Source organism: Mercenaria mercenaria, unplaced genomic scaffold, assembly GCF_021730395.1.
Source record: "Mercenaria mercenaria strain notata unplaced genomic scaffold, MADL_Memer_1 contig_523, whole genome shotgun sequence".
In the NCBI taxonomy this organism is placed as follows: Eukaryota; Metazoa; Mollusca; class Bivalvia; order Venerida; family Veneridae; genus Mercenaria; species Mercenaria mercenaria.
This window is the reverse complement of record NW_026463402.1, coordinates 27,641-33,609: the sequence shown is the minus strand read 5'-3', so window position 1 is coordinate 33,609 and position 5,969 is coordinate 27,641. Positions and strand designations below refer to the sequence as shown.

Here is a 5,969-nt window from a genome sequence, read left to right as displayed (position 1 = left end):
TTGAAATAGGTAGTCGTTGAAGTCAGCTGTCGGCTATCGAGAATACAGCTGTATGAAAGTAAAAAATATGTCTTGTAGACATGTTATATGCCCCGTAGTGTCTCTTCATTGTGTATATTTTGTTTAGTCTGTCTGTGTTTTTGCGATTTCTTCCGTCTTCCATTTGTGTAAAGTGTCTATACTTGCAGTCAGTAAATAGTTTGTATATACTTATGTATGGTCCTTATTGCCATGTCGAGTAATTCTGGTCGATTTCATTATCATTGTCCTTTTGGTTTAGGGTCTAAAGGTTGCTTTGATTCTTTCGTCCGTTCATACGTCCGCCCGCAGTGTCTTGTCCGGGCTCTGATTCTACATGCATGGACAGATTTTTAAGTATTGATTTTTAAACTTCAAACATGTGTTACCGAGGATACAAGTATTAGTGAGGTCCATTCATTAACGACCGTCCCCAGTGTCAGTATAAAAAAACACTCTTTAACACAGAGCTATAAATAAGTATTTTGTGTCAAACTGGCAGTTCCTACATGCATAGACATAATATAAAATATATTGTGTCGTATAGTAGATCTTTTATTTTCATGCGGATTTATTTGATGGCTGACTGTGTAAGATCGTAAACAAGCAAAGAAGAGTTCCGATCCACCCTGTAATATGTTGATAAAAGCTACATTTGGCTGCCATGTTAAGAAATGACTGATTAACAGTCATGTGAGATTTTGCAAAGTTCTGCTTATTTAGATTTGAAACAATCGTTTTCAATCGTTTGCCTCTATACATCAACAACTTGCAGTTTTAGACCATGAATGGTATTTATTGAAAAGGTATTTATGAATAAAACAAAATGGCAGATTTACATTAGGAGCAATTAACTAATTATGTACGAGCAAATAAGATTATACACCTATCAAGCACCGCACTAAGAACACTTTTCAAAACAAGAACGGGCATTTGAGATTCATTAAATATATTGAGTTCTTCAAACGAAATTCAAAGGACTGATGACCAGATCCAATCATTTGCACTTGCCAAACTCGAGGTGAAATTACTGTTTGTAGTAGCCCGGAGGCACCTGTAGTGGGTTTTCCCCACCATTAAAAGCTGGCAAAATGGCAATATGTACATTGTACTATATTGCTTCGGTGTAACTGCAGAAATAAGAAAAAAAGAAATATATATATATATATATATATGTGACGTCGTCTTTGAAAACCGGTCCAGATGCGGCATGACGTAATATCGGGAAATGACGTTTAAAGTTGCGCCAAGTTTACGCGCGCAGCTTTCTTACACATGTTTTAATTAGCGAAAGTTTGACCGTTAAAGTACGACTGCTTGTTACATGATTGATAACAGTCTACTAGAGAAAGAATATTTAGACATCAGACCTGTAAAAAAATAGTGGTATTACGCCTGAGACAAAATATTTTGTTCAAATCAGTTGTTTCCCCTTCGGTACTGTATGTTTCCGGTTTCGGATTTTATCAGGGAAGCATGTGAAGTTTACTTTTGTTTAACTTCCTTTTGTTGAACGATGAAGGGATCTGAGACTTGTAATACTGTTTACTGATTTGGTAAGTACCGTTTATAAACAGATGTTAATGTAGATTCTCTAATATATTTGAAACTTTCACTGAAACAAGTCTGTCTTTACCCGGAAGTGAATCCAAAACATACCAAGGGAAATTTATGAAATTTATCCTGTGGCCACTAAACCAAAGAAGTATTTTTATAGCTCTTTGACTAAACACAGATGATTGTATTTAATATAAAATGGCCAGTTGGGCTGTCACAAAGATTATTGAAGGCAGACAGCTTCTTACTCAAGGTGACCAGGATTCATCAAATTATTTCATGGCCATAGTAAGCATTAGTATGGAAAAATGTAAAATACATGTAGCTATGATAATAAATAAATTTGATGCAGACTTATAGATGCCTGCCTATGTCACATCATTTCTCGAAAAGTCCCCTCTCGCAGTAGTAGCCAAGGTATTTTTAAAGGAAATATGTAGATGTCCGGTAACCGGACGCCTACCCTGCATAATTCTAGCTGTCCGGCAACAAGACGACCAGCCTCTCCGCGAATGTTTTTCTAGCTGTTCGGCGATCATTTTATATATGAATACTGTAATGAATAAATTTGTTGTATCATTTTTTTTTTGGCTTACTAAGGTTTGAATATTCACCTGTAAGGCTTATTCAGACAATATTTTAAAATTGATTACCGGACGCCTAGAAAACCCCAATAGGATAGGATAGGCTAGGCGTCCCGTTACCAGTTGGCTAAAACACTGGCTAGGTTTCTGGTTACCGGATGTCTAGACGCTTCCATTTATAAAATGGTAACTGTTTTTGCTGTGGGTATCATAAGTCATGTTCTTTCTGTCTGGTGACTACTCTCTTTCCATTATTGTTGATTCAGAATGTTTTGTAGCAGGATGATTGTATATGTATAGTGGGAATTTATGCTATATAATGAAAATCTTTTTATTTTTAAAATTTTTGAGCCTTGCTGTGTGTAAAACAATTTATGATCCTTTAAAATATAGATTCATAGTATAATAACTTTTGAAGTATTTTGTGGTAAGTTAATGAAACCTTTCACAATCACATTATTAAAAGTATTCAGTTTTTGATTTTAGTGATGTTTACAGTACATGTAATGTATCTTCTTTCAGATAATATTCCTTGTTCCTTTGATGGTTCATTCCACTACAGCTGGTTCATATACCCTACAACAGCCAGGAAATTGGTCTGTTTACTTTAAGATCTGAAGAAAATGTTACATATTTTGGATGTGCTTTGAGGAATCAGGTAAATAACATGCAGCTAATGGCTCCTATTATAATTTTAATGCAATATATTATTAAATTATACCTCTGTCTAGGTTTTGTTGGAGCCTATACAAAATAAGTCTACTTCTACACTAATGATTTGTATAATGTATGTACATCTACTGTGACTATTGAATAGCTTAAACTGACAAAACTGGCATTATTAAAATTTAATTTCAACAATCCGGTTTTGAGGAGGATCAGTTTGTGAAAAGTCTTCATTACATTGGCTATTAGCCTGAGAAAAGTCTGTGGCACTCAATAAGTACATAGATAATTTGAATGCTTAACACTACATGTACATGTGTATAAGTTGATATCTCATTAATTTGTAGAAGAGTTCTAAATGATAGGAATTTTAATTCATTATTTGAAGTAATTCAATTAATTGTAATTTAGTTTAATTGTAATGTGATTATTTTCAAATTTAATTAACCCATTATTGACTTAGAAATTGTGATGTGATTGAATTTTCTTACCAGTTTATTGCACCAAGAATATTGATTAGAATGAAGACTGTAAAGGTTCCTGAGATACATGAAGATAACAGATACTTTTAACAAAGACTTTTAAATCTTTTTTCAGGAAGGCAAGTGTTTCCTCTTGTTTATGAAAGCAACTCAGTTGGTTAAGGGGCAGACAACTTGTGAGCATGGTACATCACTACCTGTATTGGTATTCTATTTTGACAATGCTGCTAGCTACAATAGAAATAACATCTTGCTGTGGTATGGTCTGTGGAGAGTTTTACTAGGTAACAACCATTTTTGATAGCTGTTAAAACAGTATATACTTTTAACCCTTAGGCTGAATGAGGCAGCTATGTCTGCCTTTGCAACCAGTGCAGATCAAGATCAACCTGTACATCTGTGCAGTCTGATCATGATCTGCAGTGTTTGATATTTAGTCAGCAAATTTTCTATGAGAACCCCCTATAAACTGTAAATGGTACTGTCTCTATTTAAGATAGAGTAGTCTATTTTGCAAATTTAGCAGGTTAAGGGTTAACACAATAAATGCAAAAAATGTGTTTTAGAACATCCTATTTGCTGTAACCAAAATCTACAAACAAAGTACACTTTATATACTGACGGCAGCTGTTGTCAGTCTGTCAATATTTTAGAGTACTGGTTGTAAGAATCATCTATTATCAAATAGTGATAACTCTGCTTTTATTAAATAAGGCGACTCCCAGGTTAATTATTTTAGATAAAATGTTTTACTTATTTCTTACAGGATATCACAGATGGATTGATATTCAGCAATGATCACAGACCATGCAAAGTTTGAATCTGACTTGCACTTTTGAATTTAGAAGAATCTGTGGAGGAGGGTGAATGCTGAGACCTTTAATAATACATGATATTGCTGACACAGTGTGTCAGTCATCAAAGAAAGGTCATAACATTGCACAGTTGGTCAACAATGATTTAAATCCTGTCACATTCTGCCAGTGGAGAAATATCTTATCACAATATTTTAAACTTTTGAAGAAGATAACCAAGTATTACCATTTTATCATGTCTGCAGAAACACCTGGATTGTTAGTGTTAAAAGTGACCGTCCAGTTGAGACAGTTAACTTACTAAAATCTACTCCCCCTTGCCAAACGAATATTATTGACATGGAATGACACAAGCCTGACAATGGTACCTGTATGAACTCCTAAGAGAGTAGTATTTGTCTGAAAAGTCAAAGGATTCTGTTTGTCCCAGACCACTTGAACTGAAAACTGAAATTGTGATTGACGAGGATTTTTCCCAGAACTGAAAAAAGGAAGTGAATATAAAAGATAGAAATTGTTGTTGAATTTAAACGTTTTAATGCACAACACTTCAGCATGTTTTGCTGTTCATATAGATGTGTTTAGCTGTTAAGGTTAAACATCAAGTAAAGGTTGTAGTTTCAGTTACCTACATTAAAGTATTGGCTGGAAATAAATATTTACTTTTCACCAGAGCTTGTAGCAGTGTAACCTTTATCATAAGTTAAGCTATTATGTTAAGTATTAAAGTATTTTTAGAAAAAAAGAATTTAGTATGTATGTTGCCATGGTAACATAATTCAAATTATATTTCATTGAAATTATGGATTTGTATTTCAATAAGGGATCTACAGTATATAATGTAATGGTAAAAGAATGTTCACTTTCTTCAGTATTGTCAGTTATAACTAGCCAGTGAAAAAAAAAACAGATTATGAGGAAAGGGATGACAGAAATGTTTATTCTTACGATAACTACTTTTGTTACTTTTTTTTGTTTTATTATTTTAAAGATTTTATGTGAAATTTTCAGATTTCTTTCCTGAATACTTATACTTTCAAATATTTTACTTATTAGAACTATTTTTTTAAAATAAGCTTTTGTTTTTAAGTATTATTGTAGGAAAAGGGAATTTAAAACATATGTCGCCATGGTAACACAATTTTGTTAGAAAATATGGAAAGTTTTTAATTAGGTGTACTTTCTAGTATTCCACTTTAAAGTAAGCATAAACAATAAAAAAAAAATCAATAGTAATACATGTTTCATTTATTTCAAAATAGTCATTTATTACCAGCAGGTAAAAGGCAAGTTATGAACTTCAAGAAACAATGACGAAATGTCTTATTCTTATAGTTATTACTGATGTTACAAACGCTGTCATAAAACAAAACATTTTAATTTTTTAACATGGAATTTTGAGATATTTTTGAATACATACCACTTTGTATTTCAGCGTCTAGAACAATACAAGCTTAAACTTAAGAGCTCCAAATGCGAGTTTTTTTTCAAGACACAGGTTCTGTATTTGGGACATGTTGTGTGCGCCCTTGGTTTAGACAGACAAAATCCAAGTGCTGAAAAAATGGCCGGTACCTACAAATGTGAAGGACCTCAGGGTATTACCGATGGTATATAGAGAGATTTTCAAAAATTGCAAAACCTCTGCTCTGAACGATCTTTCGGTTAGCCACCCGACTAATAAGAAATCTAGCAAGTCAAAGAAGAGTGTACCATGGACATGCGGTGAAGCACAACAAAACTCTTTTGAAACTTTGAGTCAGTAATTATCCTCCTCCACTTTTTGTAGCCTATGCTGATTATATTAACCAATTTATTCTCAATGTAGATGCAAGTTCAGATAGACT

General features: G+C 33.3%; 1 long non-coding RNA gene across 1 annotated transcript; it reads left to right on the top strand.

The window, feature by feature from the left end:
• Positions 1–1,285: 1,285 nt before the first annotated feature.
• On the top strand, positions 1,286–5,545 carry LOC128554554 (uncharacterized). Its single transcript, XR_008369638.1, has 4 exons — positions 1,286–1,574; positions 2,682–2,817; positions 3,423–3,591; positions 4,074–5,545. It is a non-coding gene; the product is annotated as an uncharacterized LOC128554554 (long non-coding RNA).
• The last annotated feature ends 424 nt before the right edge of the window (positions 5,546–5,969 follow it).